At 43.4% G+C, this 18,770-nt stretch overlaps 1 protein-coding gene and 1 pseudogene across 1 annotated transcript in view; one reads left to right on the top strand and one right to left on the bottom strand.

The window, feature by feature from the left end:
- Positions 1 to 3,454: 3,454 nt before the first annotated feature.
- Positions 3,455 to 4,242, bottom strand: LOC116764042 (annotated as a pseudogene).
- Positions 4,243 to 14,883: 10,641 nt separating this feature from the next.
- SLC4A5 (solute carrier family 4 member 5) overlaps positions 14,884 to 18,770 on the top strand; it is a 122,973-nt gene continuing 119,086 nt past the window's right edge. Inside the window, exon 1 of the mRNA XM_032652627.1 lies at positions 14,884 to 14,937. The gene's annotated coding sequence lies outside the window, so the exon portion shown is untranslated. The remainder of the gene's footprint in view (positions 14,938 to 18,770) is intronic.

Genomic DNA, 18,770 nt, shown 5'->3' with positions numbered 1-18,770 from the left:
AAAGATGGAAGTCAAGGAGAGAGAATATATTTTGAAATGAAATATAAGGATTTCCTTCATTCAGGGTGTGAGCATCTGTCTTAGCTTGGGCTGCTATAACAAAATACCATAAACTGGGTCACTTAGCAACAACCAAAATTGATTTCTCAGTTCTGGAGGCTGGAAGTCTGAGATCAGGGTGCCAGCACGGTCAGGTTCTGGAGACAGTGCTCTTTTGGTTGCAGGCAGCTGACCTCTTCATATCCTCACATGGCAGAAAGAGAATAAGCTAGTTCTCTGGCCTTTTATGAGGATATTAATCCCATTCGTGAGGGCTCCACCTTTCTGACCTAATTACCTCCCAAAGCTTTTACTTGGAAAAATACATCACATTGGGGATTAGATTTCAACATATGAATTTTGGGGGACACAGACATTCAGTCCATAACAGCATCCAAATTGGTGTTGAGGAAAGAAATTATATCCTCTTGCTTTTGCCTCAGATTACCCATTAATATACCAAATATATAGTGCCCATCACCTGAGAAGGAGCACTTTCCTCCCAGCATTGTATATAGAAAGGCTGGGCAGTGGGAAAGGAAAGTGATGGGAGAGCAACTTGCTTTTGAGATACTCTAGGTAATGGGTATCAAACCCTTCACTTTGGGAAGTCTGTCAAATAGCTGAAGCAGTGACTCTCCAACTTTACAAATGACGGTAGATGTAACAAATTTATACTGAAGATTTGAAAGGATTGAAAAAATGTTTGTGGAAAGGGGTCAGATAGATACCCAGGCAGTAAGGGAACGTGGGTATTAAACAAGAGTTACGTGCTTTCAACCTCTGCTCCACAGGTCAGGTTCAAAATTCTAAACCCTTTGACTTTAAATATGGGGCAAATACCAAGTAAAGCTTTTCTTCAAATGCAGCAACTGGATGGAGCTATAAGAAAATAAACACTTCCATAGAATGTAACTTAGAACGGCCCTTTGAACTTCCTTCATTCAAGCCACACCAAACTGGCCAAAGATGCTGCACTTTTCAACAAACAGAATAGTGGAGGTGCCACAGACAACCCTTTTATCATAGGAAGAGACATGTAAACGTGCAAGAGAGTGATGGAGCTGCAGTCAGCACTGGATGCAGTGAGGAAGAGTATAGAACAGTGACCAGAAAAGATGACTTTTTCCATCCCTATCCCTGTGAAAATTCTGGATTTATAAACACTGAGGCCAGTCTATCCATTTTCAGAGAATTGGCTTAGTGGAGAAGGAAGTGGCAAGATTTTTTTTGTCCCCTGAAATTGCTAAATAGGACTTTACAAAGAGACACATGAGGGTCATGAGATGACTCTGAAATAAGTTGTGGAACTTGAAAGGCGAATTTTACAGACGTTAGAGGTCATTTCTCCCTGGCTTGCTGAGCCCTTCAGAGTCAGCCATGAGTGTGGTATGACCCACTATTCCCATCTTGTTAATCTTGGCTGCACAACAACAAAGGGAATGGCATAAACCAGCTTCCGCATGAAATGGGGAAGCTAAGAAAAAGATTGCCCAGTAATTCTAGTTCTGGGGGAGGGAGGTATTTCCAACTTCTCAAAGATTTGTGCCCCCAGGGTAATTTGTTTTCTGTTTAATTTTTCATATTTTATTCCTGGTATTAATAGGTTAAGAAAGTAGAACTTTCCCAAGTACTGATTGATAGATAATGTTTATAAGCAGCACACAAAATGTTCAGTTTCACAAATAATAGCACTCATTGATCCCTTTAAATGCAATTTCAAAATCTGTGTATCCTGAACGGCAGTAAGTTGAGCAACTGATTTCCATAGCTATATTTGATTTTAGTCAAGGACACTTTTCCACAATGAACAAGTCCTAACAAATATTAATAAAATACTATACCAAATGCTTATTGGGCTGTCAACTTTTTTTTTTTTTTTTTGCGGTACGCGGGCCTCTCACTGTTGTGGCCTCTCCTCTCCCGTTGCGGAGCACAGGCTCCGGACGCGCAGGCTCAGCGGCCATGGCTCACGGGCCCAGCCGCTCCACGGCACGTGGGATACTCCCGGACCGGGGCACGAACCTGTGTCCGCTGCATGGGCAGGCGGACTTTCTACCACTGCACCACCAGGGAAGCCCCTGGGCTGTCAGCTTTTTAAGCAATGCCATTCCAGCCACTACTGAAAGCATTTATTTTAGAAGCTTTAATCTGATCTGGGAAAATGGGTTCTCCTCCAACTTGACAAATAGTATGTATAAGCCCCAAAGCTTTTAAATAAAAAAAAGCCTTCCAACTCTGAAGCATTCATGTGAAACTTAGTTTCTCAAAAAAAAATCACTCGCTATCTGAAGAAAATATTAAAACAAGTTATCTTTTGAGACAGATAAACATTCTTACAAAAGAGAAACACAAATTAATTCACTATCCTTAATAATCTGTTAATTGCTGTTGTCTGGAAATGAGAATACATGAAACACATTTTCACTTATAGGGTCCAAGGTGACATTTATATTTCACATATTAAACAGTTATAGTATAGCCTACAATGGCACAAAGACACGTAATACTTAATTCAGATAGTCAAAAGTCAGAAGGAGCTACATGGTTTGCAAGATACTTTAGCTTTTGTGTGGTCATTAAAACCCAATAAGTAATTTGAGTATGGTATTATAAAGGCAGGCAATTAAAATCTCAAATATCACTCAAAAATCAAAGACATGAAAATCTTGTGTTTCTTTTTCTTTTATTTACATGGTTAGGTGTCAGGACCTTACTGTAGAAAATATTGTTACTATTTATGGTTGCCCCAGAAAATAATGAAGCTTCAGAAATTTAAAATTATAAAAGAAGCTTCAGTTCTTCATTCATAGTAAGCAAGACTTTAACCTCAGCAAACTTCCTGGGATCCTTTCAGATGAAGAAGATATCTGGGACTTCCCTCGTGGTCCAGTGGGTAAGACTGCTGCTCCCAATGCAGGGGGCCTGGATTCAATCCCTGGTCAGGGAACTAGATCCCGCATGCATGCCACAACTAAGAGTCCACATGCTGCAACTAAGAGTCTGCAGGCCACAACTAAAGGTCACACACGTGGCAACGAAGATCCCACATGCCTCAACTAAGACCCGGAGCAGCCTAAATAAACATTAAAAAAAAAAAAAGATATCTTCAATTTGTACTTGACCTTGTCTTCCAATTGATGTTTCCTTGACGCATTTCAGTGATGAACTCTATGACAAAGTCTTCAAGATTATCCACTGGCTTAGTATAAGGATTCTAATCATCCCCAAACCCATACATCATTCTTGTAATTCTTTAGAAAAAAGTTTCTTTTACCAGGTCTACCTTCCGCACCTCCTCCTCTTTCTTCATTTTCTTCCTCAAAGGTGGGGTTTTCTTCCCTATCTTCTCAAGGACATTTTTATTCTTCAAGTATGTCCTTGATGTCCTGCCAGTGCTATTTCAGACTTAGACTCAGTTGGATGGCTGGGGTGCCAGGTTTGGAACAGAGCTGGGTGCAGTGCCAAGGTCTCCCCAAGTCATTACTCAATGACTGGAGCTGGTGTCATGACAGCAGCAGGAGAATCCCACCCTAAAGGGAAATCTGCATCACTGCTTCCATGGTTAGATTTGGATGGGTGGTGGGACGACATGATTGCTGATGTCGGTCTTAGAGGATGGAGGGAGAATAGTGACTTTGCTTCTAGGTGGGGTTGGGAGTAAACTTAGGCCTCCAATCCCTGTAGTCCTGGGAAACGTCATCTTTTGGTCATAATGTTCCCATTATTTAACTTGATGATCTGTCCTTCCTTAAAGCCCAGATTCAACTTGGGATGAGCAGCCATTTCCTGAGATTCTTAGGATATCTCAGATACCTGCTTTACCCACCTGAAGTGATTTTTGCAAAGGGATATTAAAGTCAAAGACATCACCCTGATCTATGAAGCAAATGCCAATGAAAGCACTATGTACAGTGTCATCCTGGAGCTAGATTGCAAAATAGAACCTGGAATCTGTCACTGTCTCCTCAGCCAGGATATTGTTCTACTGGTGCCTGAGCAAACAGTTCTCCTGATATTTTATACTCGAGTTGATATAAGCAGTCTTTCCTTTTAAAGTGAACAGTCTAAGCAGACTGGCCTGAATTCCAGCCTGTAGCCACCATTGGAGGCCTGGGGCAGAATCTGGTAGACATTGACATCCAGCTTCATGCGCAGGACAAGGCTTGTACTTTGGGCCACTGTCTTGGCCCTGCTCTCCATGCCTATTGTTTCCTTTAATCCCTAGATTCTTTTTTGCTTGCTTTTTCCTTATAATTTATTTGTTGAAGGAACAATTTCTCTGAGTCTGTTTTTATAATGCGTCCTCATGGTGTTAATAGGTTACTCTACCTTTCATATTTCCTATAAATTATTAGTTAGATTTAGAGCAGTGATTCTCCAAGTATGGTCCCCTGACCAACATCATCAGCATCACCTGGAGACTTGTAGGAGCTGCTACATCCTACCTACCCAGAGAAGCTGGCCATCAAGGTCACCATCTTGGTGAGGCCTAGCATCCCATTTTTGTGAAGTCACCCATTGAAGTAGAAAGGTCAAAACAGCTGGAGTGGGAAGGGGTGAAAGGGGTGGGCAAGGTAGTGGCTGGTCTACCATTAGGTAGGTACTTCTAGGCTTTTTTTCTAACAATGCCAATTTTGATTTTTTTTTTTTTTGCATAATGTCAGAGCAAATGGAATGGAATGGTGGGCTTATGGTTAAACGGTTAATTTAGCTGATTTAATGTACTTTGAAAACTATATGATTACTGGTTCAATGTTCCCTGTCTTTCTTGGAGAAGTGAGGGGACAAGTATTCACTCTCCCTCAATGCTTATGCCATCAAATCTTGACACTTTCTAGAAGACAAGGTAGCTCAGATATGGCAGACCCTCCTTTGGAGTTTTAGGTCACCTTTGTACTTGGCAGCCAGGAACACCTGGTTTTGAAAGATCCTTGGCTGGATCCTTCATCTGCAGTGACAGCTTGTCAATTTCCTATAGACAGTAAAAGCCAGTCCTGTTTTGTCAGGAGCGATCCTTCTGATCTTAGTGGAAAGGGTCAGCCCAGGACTGGCCATCCTGGCAGGCAATCAGTACCTACTTAAACAGTTGAGGAAGGACCAATAGGTGGAACTGCACTTTCATGAACTCAACCTACCTACTAAGTTGTGAAGTCAAACTTTGTTTTCCAAAGCCCCAGTGAACAGTATCTAAGAAAAATTACTTTAAACCCATCTTGATACTCCTTTGTAAAAAAAAAACAAAAAACAAAGGATAAGCTGTATGCATTAAACACTCACAGACTTGAACCCCAAAGGAGAATGGATTTTACTGTATATAAATATGATTTTATTTTATTATTTCTAACATATGCTATTTTATTTATTTACTTATTATTGAAGTGCTATTTTATTTATTTACTTATTATTGAAGTATAGTCCACTTACAATATTAGTTTCAAGTGTACAACATAATGAGTCAATACTTTTATAGATTATACTCCATTTAACGTGTGTACATTTTTAAAAGTTAATTTATCATTATTATTATTATTATTATTTTTTTTTTTTCGGTACGCGGGCCTCTCACTGCTGTGGCCTCTCCCATTGCAGAGCACAGGCTCTGGATGCACAGGCTCAGCGGCCATGGCCCACGGGCCCAGGCACTCCGCGGCACGTGGGATCCTCCCAGACCGGGGCATGAACCCGTGTCCCCTGCATCGGCAGGCGGACCCTCAACCACTGCGCCACCAGGGAAGCCCTATTATTATTTTTAAAATCTATTTTATTTTTGGCTGTGTTGGGTCTTCGTTACTGCGCACGGGCTTTCTCTAGTTGGGGCGATTGGGGGCTACTCTTTGTTGCGGTGCGTGGGCTTCTTATTGCGGTGGCTTCCCTTGTTGTGGAGCTTGAGCTCTAGGCACGCGGGCTTCAGTAGTTGTGGTGCGTGGGCTCAGTAGTTGTGGCTCGCAGGCTCTAGAGTGCAGGCTCAGTAGTTGTGGTGCACGGGCTTAGTTGCTTCGCAACATGTGGGATCTTCCCAGACCAGGGCTCGAACCCATGTCCCCTGCATCGGCAGGTGGATTTTCAACCACTGCGCCACCAGGGAAGCCCTAAAGTTAATTTAAAAAGAAAAGGAGCACTTAGGTTAACAGAATGGTAAAACATGACCACAGCTTGTTAAAGAGAATTTTCCTACATATTAATACAATGATATTGGAAATTCAGTTTTCAGTGGAAAAATATCCTAACTTTCTATTTTGGAAGTAGGTAGTTGGGCTCCTGTTTTAAATGAAGATACATCTGAAAAAGAAACATGCCCACTGACCTAGGGTCAGTGGGGGGACAGAGTGAAGAAGGCTGCAGAGACTGGAACATACTTATGCATTCTACTCTTGATAGACATTTGGGTTGCTTCCATGTTTGAGCACCTACAAACAATGCTACATAAACATCCTTGTTCATGTGCCCTGGTACACACATACTCAAGTGAAGCTGCTTGGTCATTCAGTATGTGTATTTTCATCTTTATTAAACATTGCCACATTGTTTTTGCAGAGTGCCTGTATTGGTTTACACCCTCACCAGCAGGGTGAGTGCCCTTGGGTTGGATTCAAGTGCACTCCCTTTGGGAGTGGGGGGAGATAAGTCTTGGAAAAAATGAGGAAGCCAGGCAGGGGAGGGCTTTGGGTGCCAATCCAAGGAGTTCAGACTTTATTTGACTCTCCTGTGAAGCCACTATTGATTTTGGAACAGGGAACAAAATGCAAAAATGAGGTTTTAGGAAGGTGAGTCTTTAAAGCTCTCAACTGGTTTGTGTTTCAGCGGAGAGTGGTGATGGTGGTGGAGTTGGCTTAGGCCAGCAGCAGGATGCAAGCTCACAGGAGAGAGGAGAAAATTTGTGGGGAGAAGATAAAAGAGGGGAACTGAGCAAATGCCAGGGGGCAGAGACCCAGAGTGTCCCAGATATACCAACTTTGTCTTTAATCTAATTAGACTATGGCACACTGCTACAGCGCCTCTGGAAAACACTGTGGTGTTATTTAGCAAAGGTGAAGATGCACATACCCAATGACCAAGAAGTCCCCCAAATTTACCAAAACAAACAGGCAAACAAAATCACCCCAAAAGAAGGGATTTCAAGAAGGAAAGAATTGCCAACAATGTCAAATGTACAGAGAGATCCATCAAGAAAAGACCTGAAAAGCATCCACAGGCTTTTGCAATTAGGAGTCTGATGATGAGCTTTGTTAGAGAAAGGTTTGTGGCACCATGGGGACGGCAGTCAGAGCACAGTGGCTTGAGAGGAGAGTAGGTAGTAGGAAAAGGAGACTGAGTATAGAATATGCTATCGGGATGGTTGGCTGAGCACAGACTCAGCACACACAAACATTTAGTATTTGAGAAAGGTAGTATTTTGAACCAGTGCGTACAGGGTACAAAGTTTGACAAATGGCGATGTAACACTTGGGAAAAATAATAAAGTTAAATCCTTATCTTATAGCATATACCAAATTAAAGTCCAGAAAAAACAAAACCAGAAAAGAACTAGAAGAAAATATAGGTGTACCTAAACTTGGGGATAGTTAAAGCATTTCTGAGATTGACAACAAACCTAGAAACCTTAAAGAAAAATATGGATAAATTTGACTTCCTTAAAATTCACACATATCCTCAGCCTGCAAACCTGTTCCCTTTGTGCATCCTGGAGGGAAAGCTACCTATCCCATATCTTCTTGTTCCCTCCCCAATCCAGGATAAAGCTCACCCTCAAATACCTCTATGAAGTCAAAAACAAAAACAAAAATTGGAAGCTAAAATAATCTGAAGTAAATATCCAAATGGTTTAGACAAAACCTGGGTGCGTAGAAACCAAAGGGTTTCACTTGAATGCTTGACAGTAATGTCCCCATTGGTCTTCCCACCTGTGCTACAGTCTACTCTGACGCCAATCACTCCATTCTTGTACAGAGTCCCATTCCACATGCCTTTGAGTTAGACACATTTGCTGATGTTTATTCCTCTCTCTAGAATGGCGCAGCTTATCTTACAGGCCCAAACCTTTTTCTCCCCAAATTTGCCCCGTGCCAGGGAAACCACGTCCATATTCCCAGGATATATTGCGTTCTTCCACCTCTCAGTTCTTCATTTATGTGGCTCCTTGCCTCTGCCTCAAATGCTCTTAGAAGGCAAGAAATGACCATTTGTGGAACGAATTAATTCTCCAAACACACATAGTTTCTCTTTTACTGAATGCCTTCCTCCCTATGTGCTTCTTTAGGGGCCTCACACTCTTCTGCTTGTGAATTTGTTGAATCTCTGGCCTGCTGGAAACTCCCTGAGGCAAAAGTCTGTATGTCTTCTGGCTTAGGCTGTCCTGGTCTGCCTGAGCCTGAGGGGTTTCCTTGGTCACTGGACTTTTCAGTGCTTAAACCAGGAAAGTCTCAGGCAAACTGGGATGAGTTGGCCATCGTCATCTTGCTAGTCTTTCATTCCTTGGATTGTGAAGAGAACTAGGATGTACGGTTAACGCGATGGCTCAGCCATGGCCTCCAGAACATGTTCCACTGTCTCCTGCAGGCAAGACTAGGTCCAAGAGTGTGGCTTTTCTGTTGAGGGAAAACTCCACATGATCTAGGAATAAAGTAAGACTTTAAACCAGGAGATAAATTTCCTATGTGAAAGGGAATTAAACCCTGGAATACAGGTCTGACGACACAGAAAATCCACAGAAGGGCCTGTGGAATAAGAGGAGTGGAATTCATTTTTCAATGGGCTTCCAGCCCCTCCTCTCTGAACCTGAGTTTCTATGTTTACAAGGTTGGGGATGAAAATGCTGTCCTGGCAGAACCATTGAGGAAGTTAAATAAGGGAAGGTATGTGTAGTATCAAGCCCAGTGCTTGGTTCCTGGAGTTCCCAAACTGCCAGAGACTTCCCAGCATGCTTCCTGCCCCCTCCCTGTGCTGGTGCCTGGCCTCCCACTCCCACTTGCTTTTTTTCTTTTCACTTCCCATTCACTGTCTCTCCTTTCTCTCCTCTCTCCAAACTTCCTATTTTCCACTTACTGCTCCCTCATCTTATGTTTCCTACTTACGAAGAAGGAAGTAATAAAATGAGGGCAAAAATCAGCATAAAACCTAGAAAAATCAGAAAGTATGCAACATTTTTCTTGCAGGCAGGGTTTGGTTTGTTCTTTGGTTTTCCTTTTCTGTATCCTTCTCTGAAAAGTCAGGAATTGGGGTTTGCAGAGCTGGAGTGGCAGTGGGATGTGGAACATTCTCCTTAATCTCAGGCTTATGGAGAGAAGAGGCAAAATGTCTGACATCCTTCCCTAGGATTGCCTATTTTAAGAAGTTGATTCTCCTTGAGTAAATGCCTCGGCTGGCCCTGTTGTGCTTGGACAAGCTAAACCAGCAAATAATAAGCCTCCCTAGAACATGCTGATTAGATAAGCCAATGAGAATCATGGAAGACACAGACAGTAGATTAAAAAACATAAAATGAATGTTACTTTTACAGAGTCTATGAATAGACAAAGACCTTTTGATTCTAAAATAGATGGTTGGTGAAGCAATAGTGGAGGGGCTATCTTAATAGCAAAAGTAGAAAAAGAAGTGACGGGTGGGTTCCAAATGCAAGGCCCGCCTTAAAGAGATTGGATTCAAGGGCCCAGGAGCAACAGGCCGCTGCACTGGGGGTGAGTAGAGTGAATTTTAAATATATGGAGTTACAGCTTGGTTGTATGTTTTGGTTTGGGGATGTGAGTGAAAGAACTTAGTAGTATAGGCAGGAATCCCCAGCCCACCGAGGGTCACGTGAGAATATTATTGCTTTTTGCTAACGGTCTGTGCAAGACTTAGAGAGCAAAGATAAGAGACAATCTAATTGTTTAAATTAATCTATGACTATTCGAACACGGTAAAGGACAAGTAAGAGAATGACCAGTTTGTCCTATAGTAGTGTTGCTTTTCTGTGCTCCCATCTCTGCCTTCAGAGAAGGAATCATGTATGCGTGTGTGCGTCTGTGCAGTGTCAGACTTCTACAGTGAGGGGCTGAGAATAGTTATATTCCCTGCATGGAGGTCTAACTACCCCTCTTAAATCCATGCTTTTCAGCCATGGAAGTCACAGAGGTTAGTCCTGTGCCTACTTCACGCTTCTTCCAGTTCAGTAATGATTATTCATAGCATCTTTTTGGAGGCTCCTAAAAATCCAGGGAACATGGGACTTGTACAAAAATCCCCACTTCAGCTAAGCTTTCAGGCCTGAGGGACGCACCCTTTTAGGAAGGACCCGCTTCTGGGGCTCTTGAGGCAGCAAGAGGGAGGGGTGCATGAGAGGCCGGGGGAGGGGGTGCCGAGTCCACATCTGTCTCCCTAGATGGAACAGGCTGCATAGTTCTTGTGTATCAGGACCCCTGGAGATCAGATGGCTTTCTAAAGAAAGTGTCACCCAGCCCTTGATGAAATTCTGACTCAGAAACCCTGAGCCCTTGGCTCTGTGGGCTTTTGTCCCTGAGAAAGTGTGTTTTACTGTCTCTCTAAGCAGGCATCCTGGAATTTGGAACTGAGCTCTAAGCTCATGACCTGAGGGATTACCTCAGGAGTACCCTAAAGACCCACCAACTATGGTCTTTCTCCCTCTCACCTCCCAACTTATTTTGGATGGACCAGTCCAAGGAGAGAACATCTTTCCCCATCAATTGCAGGCACTCAGTAAGTGGTTTGTTGCTTGACTGAATGCTTGCCCACTCTCCTTTCAGTCAAGTTCATTTTCCCAGAGAGGCAGTAATCAACTACTTACACTTAGTAATGGAGCCACTCAAACATCTCTTTTACCTCCCAACAGGGATGGAGGCCATGCCAACAAAGGAGATAACTGCAGCATGAGTGATGTCATGACAAGAATCAGACAGTAGAGTGTGTTCTCCAATGTTATCACTCCCCAAACCAGAATCGACTGGTCTCGGGTTTCCTTTTCTCAACCTTCATTGTAGAAATGGTTGCTCCTTGAGCTACTTGAGATATACTTCCCTATCTAAAGAATTGGACTCTGTGCTTCTATTGATTTATTATCTCAAAAGTAGATGATTGGGATGATTTTATATAACCTTGAGGACAGGAGCCCTTTAAGATTCTCTTAATAAAAAATGAATTCAGCTTGGTTTGAGGCCTAATAAGGCACTGCAATACTCACTTCTGGTATAACAGGTTGTAAACTAGGTCTGACTCACCCTCCTCTTGTGGTTTAGCCTTCTTCTCCTTAATCCAGTACAAGAACAGCCCTAACAGAGAAATAGAAAATGACCATCCATACCTCCTTCATCTCTGCCTCTTTTACCTTAAGTCTGGGCAACCTGCAACATCATTTTATTTTTTTAAACATCTTTATTGGAGTATAGTTGCTTTACAATGGTGTGTTAGTTTCTGCTTTATAACAAAGTGAATCAGTTATACATACACATATGTTCCCATATCTCTTCCCTCTTGCGTCTCCCTCCCTCCCACCCTCCCTATCCCACCCCTCTAGGTGGTCACAAAGCACCGAGCTGATCTCCCTGTGCTATGTGGCTGCTTCCCACTAGCTATCTATTTTACGTTTGGTAGCATATATATGTCCATGCCACTCTCTCACTTTGTCCCAGCTTACCCCTCCCCCTCCCCATATCCTCAAGTCTATTCTCTAGTAGGTCTGCATCTTTATTCCCGTCTTGCCCCTAGGTTCTTCATGACCATTTTTTTGTTGTTTTTTAGATTCCATATATATATGTTAGCATATGGTATTTGTTTTTCTCTTTCTGACTTACTTCACTCCGTATGACAGACTCTAGTTCCATCCACCTCACTACAAATAACTCAATTTCATTTCTTTTTATGGCTGAGTAATATTCCATTGTATATATGTGCCACATCTTCTTTATCCATTCATCTATCCATGGACACTTAGGTTGATTCCATGCCCTAGCTATTGTAAATAGAGCTGCAATGAACATTTTGGTACATGACTCTCTTTGAATTATGGTTTTCTCAGGGCATATGCCCAGTAGTGGGATTGCTGGGTCGTATGGTAGTTCTATTTTTAGTTTTTTAAGGAACCTCCATACTGTTCTCCATAGTGGCTGTACCAATTTACATTCCCACCAACAGTACCAGAGGGTTCCCTTTTCTCCACACCCTCTCCAGCATTTGTTGTTTGTAGATTTTTTGATGATGCCCATTCTGACTGGTGTGAGAGCAATATCATTTTCTATCATACTTCCTAGAACACAGGCTCTCTCTTTAGGAAGAGTCATGTCAACTCAACCAGGTCTTGTTGCTCACCTGCTCTGTGCTAGGTACTGTGTAAGCACACTAATGGCCCGGTGCTGCTTCCTATGGGGTAAGCCCTCTTGGTCAGCAGCCATTTCAGTGCCCACTGTGTACACACAAGGCACTTTGCTAGGCTGTGGGGGCAGTATGAGGATAAATAGCACGTGGGACCTGCCTTCAGGGAACTTACAATCTAGGGGGAGATGCGAGATGCATGCATTTCAATTAACAACTGAAAATAATACTGTATAACTGTTCCATTGAATAAGCACGACTCATCAGATAAAATCAGGAAGTAACTTGATTTCTGCCTCTTGTTGCTTTTTTTAAAAATTAATTTATTTATATTTGGCTGCGTTGGGTCTTCGTTGCGGCGCAGGCTTTCTCTAGTGGCAGCGAGAGGGGGCTACTCTTCGTTGCAGTGCGCGGGCTTCTCATTGCGGAGGCTTCTCTCGTTGTGGAACACGGACTCTAGGCGCGCGGGTTTCAGTAGTTGTGGCACGCGGGCTCGGTAGTTGTGACGCACCGGCTTAATTGCTCCGCGGCATGTGGGATCTTCCCAGACCAGGGATCGAACCCGTGTCCCCTGCAATGGCAGGCGGATTCTCAACCACTGCGCCACCAGGGAAGCCCTTCTTGTTGCTTTCTAAAATTTATTCTGTAGGTCTAGATCTTGCTCTGCCACTGGATGAAATTTAGACAAGTCACATGATTGTTCTGGTCACCCTTGGTCTCAGTCTTTTTTCAGTAATGATCATGTCCATCCCAATAATAACCCAAACTTCAGTTTCAACTTAAAACGGAGGCCTCTTCCCAATCCCAGCTTGGTGTTGTTGAAGAAGAGAAGCCTATGGTAGTTGGTGGTCTGGATGGGGAGTCTGGTCTTCCTCACTTATTTAGCTACCAGGGGTCTGCAACCCCTTCAACGTTGTTGCCTGGGGAGGGAGAAGAGGCGAGAGGAGAGGAAATTCTCTCTACACATTTGTGATCTACAGTGTCACCAGGCTCCTCAGAGGAAAGTGGTGGTTCTTTTACTCATCCCTGGTCTGGCCCCGCTGTGATTCCCCTCAAAGACCAAGCTTTTTTAGCCCCCTCAAAATCTACCCCCAACATTCCTCATGGAGAAAGTCTATGTGGTCTGGCAGGAATTTCCTCTACTTCTGCCCCAACCATCACCTCTTCCCTTCCATTTTCTTCCCTGTCTTGGATGAAGCTGCCCTCCTCCCATGGTCCTGGCTCAGCCTGTCACCTCTGCTCTGTACCATGAATCCCCCAAGAGCCATTCAGCGGAACAGGAGAAACTGGCATGGAAAAATGCCAGGATTTGGAGACCGAGTCCTTTTTTCGATAGGACCATTCTTTGTTGTGGCTCATTCGATACATCTCCTCATAATTAACCTCTGCATTTAACATAACTCAGATCAAAATTTTAAAAATGACTATTTTTATTATTAAAATTATTTAATTGTTTTTTGTGATAAAATGTACATAATATGAAGTTTACCATTTTAACCATTTTTGAGTGTACAATTCAGTGGCATTAAGTAAATTCACTTTGTAGCACCACCATCCATCTCCAGAACTTTTTCATCATCTCCGGCAGAAACTCTGTACCCATTAAACACTAACCCCCCATTTCTCCTTCCTTCTAGCCTCAGGTAATCACTATTCTGTTTTCTGTTTCTATGAATTTGGCTATTCTAAGTATCTCATAGAAGTGGAATCATACAAGTATTTGTCCTTTTGTGACAGGATTATTTCACTTAATGTCTTCAAGTTTCATCCATGTTTTAGCATGTGTCAGACTCTCCTTCCTTTTTAAGGCTGAACAGTATTCCATTGTATAGATAAACCACACTTTGTTTATACATTCACCTATCAATAAACATTTGGGTTGTCTCCACCTTTTGGTTATTGTGAATAATGCTGCTACAAACAATGGCATACAAGTATCTAGTTGAGTCCCTGCTTTCAACATTTTGGACATATACCCCAATTTGTTTAATTGTTTTTGACTAGAGAATACATCCCTATGATGGACAATATAAAAGGTACAAGAGGTTATGCAGTAGCCCTTGAGCTCCTGCCTCTCACTGTCCCTCCCAGGAATCATCACTGTTACCAGTTTCTTGTGACTTCATCCCTGGAGAGACTGTGCACCTCTAGGCACACCCCACACACAAATAGTGACAAATCACAAGCATTCCTCTACACTTTGTTTTTTTTCCATTTAACAACATTTTAAAAAGATCATTCCATAGCACTGTTTAAAGAATATCCTCATTGTATTTAAAATCTTTGTGATTTTTTCAATGTAAGACAAAACTTATTTTATCAGTCCCCTCTTGATAGACATTCATGTTGTTTCCAGTGTTTTGCTGTCATGAACAATGCTGTAATAATAACAGCTGGCATTTACTGAGCACTTACTATGTGCCAGGCTTTCTTTAACTTCCTTTCCATGTGTTACATCATTTAATTCCCCTGATAACCCTCTGACGTAAGTGCAGGAAGGTGAGTAACTGCCTCAAACCACATATGTGTCTTTGTCCACAGGTCGGAGTGTATCTGTAAGATAACTTTCTACACAGGAATAGCTGCTACCCAAAGGTATGTGCATTTTCAGGTGTTATGAATATTGCCGAAGTGGTGCCGTAGAGCCTGTACCCATCTGCCGTCTGTCCAACTGCTGTGTGGAAGAGGACCCATTTCCTTCCACTCTTGCTGTTGTGAAACCTTTTGATATTTGCCAATCTGAAGGTGAAAAATGATATTTCACTGTGGCTCTAATTTCCCTATTTTTCTTTTTTATAAGTGAATAAGGTTGAGCATCTTTTCAAATGTTTAAAGGCAACTTGTTTTACTGGTGGGGCTTTAAAAACTTGATAAAATGATTCCACTGTTGACCTAGAAGCCTGGATTCCTTTATATTTTAATTTTATTTATGTATTTTTGAAAAGATAATATAGTAAAAAGATTCAAAATTCAATAGGAGCAAAAAGGTATAGAGCAGCCAGTCCTGCTTCCATGTCTCCTGTTAGTTGCCCAATTCCTATCCCCAAATGCAATGAGGTTCCATTTCTCCTACCTGCTCCCGTGGTCATAACTCAGACCATGCCATTGCCCTGCGCTACTCCATGTCTGAAATATTAAGTTCAAACTTTCCACTCTGACCCCCACCACTGTCCTCTCAACTCCACACAACACCTGACCTTCAACCTCACCACAACTCCTCTCATCATGTAACACGTGCCCCTTCCTTTCCTGTCCAGGTGAGATTCTCAGCCCATCCAGAGCTTCATTGTCCCACAGCCTCCAGCCACCCTTGCCTGGAAATCCTTACTTTCTATTTCATAGCACCTCACTCAGAGTTGGCCAGCCCATGGGATCACTCATTTAAAAATCTTGAGCAGAGTAACCATATAACTTACTGCCCAGACTGCATCCCTTTTGAGAATGAAAGAGGGCACTGCTGATAATGAAGCCAAGACAAGAGGGCACCTGGTGATTGTCCAAGGCAACCTCGGCTGCAAGTTCAACCCCAGTATTAAGGGACAATCACATTTGATTTCAGAGCAGAGATAAATGTGCTGAGTCCAACAAATGATTGGATTTCTGCCTTTGTCTGCTGCCCAGACTTCTCCTCTAAGTGTAACTTTTGAAATAGTACACTTCCCCAACACTATTTTCTTAAAAAAATCTATCCTTTGGAATACCAGTTTTGGTCCCTGCACTCAAGGTTGTAAGAAACATGAGTTTCTAAAACTCTTCATCTATATTTTGAACCCTCATTTTTAAAAGGTGCTGACACTTAATCCCTGTCTGTTCTGAGTGTCCCTCGTGGTTTCCATTTTGGGGTCGGAGTGGGGTGCACTGCAGCGTTCTCAACTCTTAGGGACCTACATAGGTCCCTACACTTGATGTCATTTGTTCTTGTTCCATATAGTCCTTGTTCATTGGTGCCTGCAGGTCATCGTGGAGCTCAGAGTCCCCCTCCATGTTTCCATGCAGCCTTGAATGAGGGGTAGGGGACAGCCTTGATCTTTCTCATGAACATCCTCTCCTACACTTCAGTCTGGGTTAGCCAGGAGTCTTTTCTCTTCCTCTAAGGGAAGAGGCTCATTTTGTCTCTGCTTTCTGCTTTCATACACGCTCCTTGAGGCAAAACATGGAATAGTCTGGTTATTTGGGGGAAAGGAAAGGAGGCAAAGAAAATACCAGGCTGGAGGAGGCATTGGCTCATCTGAGGAGTGGCTTTACAGGGTGTCTTAGGTTGGCCCAGGTGACCAGAGCATTATGCCCCGGCTCAGGAAGTACAGCCTGGGGGAGGGGAGGGGTGGCCTTTCTCTGGGTCCCTCTTGGGGTCTGAGAGATGAATTCCTAGGTACCCACAGTGCTTCTGTGGTCTCAATGATTTCCAATCATGTTTGCCACATGGCTCCACTGGCGGTTTTGTCAAGGGCCAAACTTAAGTAAGGGGGCTGCCATCCAGTAAAGCCTCATTCTTCCCTAGGAAATACATCATCTGCAGAGTCCCTAACACAGTTGGCTTTCACCAGTGTCCAACCAGGACCTCCAGAGGGCAACAGAGAGCAGGTGCAGAGGAGACAAAAGGACTCTGGTTGAGAGCCTGCAGGGGGATCTTGGCTCCTGGAGAAGTAAAAATGACTGCTTCATTCCTGCAAGCTGTCAGGAATGCCACTCCCCACTCCTCAGAATACACAGGTCATGAGCTTCCTGGGAATATAATAATATTCATAGTTAATACTAATTATTTCCTGTGGCCCAGACATTGACCTAAGTTTTTTTAAAATTAATTTTATTTATTTATTTTTGCCTGCGTTGGGTCTTCCTTGCTGCATGCGGGCTTTCTCTTGTTGCGGTGAGTGGGGGCTACTTCGTTGCGGTGCACTGGCTTCCCATTGTGGTGGCTTCTCTTGTTGCCAAGCACGGGCTCTAGGAGCACAGGCTTCAGTAGTTGTGGCTCGCGGGCTCTAGCGTGCAGGCTCAGTAGTTGGGGTGCACGGGCTTAGTTGCTCTGCAGCATGTGGGATCTTCCTGGACCAGGGCTCGAACCCGTGTCCCGTGCATTGACAGGCGGATTCTTCCCACCTGGGAAGCCCTGACCTAAGATTTTATATACATTGATTCAATCAGTTCTCATAACAACCCTTGAGGCAGATATAATTCTTATTCTCATTTTTCAGCTGAGGAATATGAAGGAAAAAAACGATAGGTAAGTTGCCCAAGATCCCACAGTTAGTGGAACCAGGATTTGAACCCAACCATTTATGAGCCTCTATTCTAGACATCAGGGATAAATCTGTGAACAAGATAAAATCCCTGCCATATTAAAGGAACAGACAATAAATGAATAAACAAACAAACACAAAATATGATTTGGGGTAGGAACGTCATATAGACAAGGAAGGCAGAATTAAGGACTAGAGAGGGACATCTTAGATGGGCTGGTCAGGGAGAGCCCTCTTGGGTAGATGGCATTTGGTCAGAGAGCTGAATACACAAGAGAGCAAGTCATGCTGAAGGTTAGGGAAACAGTAAGTGCAAAGGTTCCGAGTAGGAATGAGCTTGGGGTGTTAGAGGAACAGCAGGACATGCAGTGTGGCTGGTGGAGAGTGAGCTAAGGTCTCTGATGTTGCTGGCCACAGCCACAGCAGTGATCAGGGGGTAGATGGAGATGTGCAAGGCCAGGACCCAGCCACTGCCTAACCTGAGCCTGGCATTTTGGGTATCTCAGCTTCCCTTTAAGATACCATCTTTTTTTTTGCCCTCCTGTGCAGACTTGACACCATCACAGTATGTTCCCTCCTTGACCCTGGATACAGTTCAAAAGCAGCTAAAGTTATCAAGAATCTGGGGCAGCCAGTCTTGTACCACCTGCCAAAGCTTGGCACAAACAATCTGAGAGCCGAATAATATACATACTGGAGTGAGTCTTGCCCAGCTCATGGAGAATTTCTTATGGATAAAAGTTCTAGATAGGCCTGCTGGGGCCTTGAAATGTGTCCTTATTCTCACCAACACAAGGACCTGAACCTTGCAGACCTCTCCAGGGTAGGAGGCTTGTTCTCTCTTCATGCTATGCCCTCCATGCCAGGACCCTGTGTCAAACCTGCTTAAACCCCGCCATATGTTAAACTCAGGTGGAGTTCAGATGGTATCTGGCCAGGAGATGGAAGGGGATCTGTCCCTGTGAGTAGCCACCTCTCTCCACCAGGTCTCTAAAGGAAATGGAAGCACAGAGGTCAGAAACTGCGAATTACTAAGAATCTCTGCCCCTCCTTCTTCCTTGTAGAGCCCAGACCAAGATGGGCCCATGTGGAATGTTCTTTTGGCCTGGGTTAGAGACAGCCTAGAGCCTAGACCAGAGGGGGCTGAGCTGTCTGATCCAGGACTTCTCGACCTCAGCAACATCGCCAGTT

This window comes from Phocoena sinus, chromosome 13, assembly GCF_008692025.1.
Source record: "Phocoena sinus isolate mPhoSin1 chromosome 13, mPhoSin1.pri, whole genome shotgun sequence".
NCBI classification, from domain to species: domain Eukaryota; kingdom Metazoa; phylum Chordata; class Mammalia; order Artiodactyla; family Phocoenidae; genus Phocoena; species Phocoena sinus.
The sequence above is the reverse complement of the archived record's forward strand: the minus strand, read 5'-3'. Positions and strand labels throughout refer to the sequence as shown.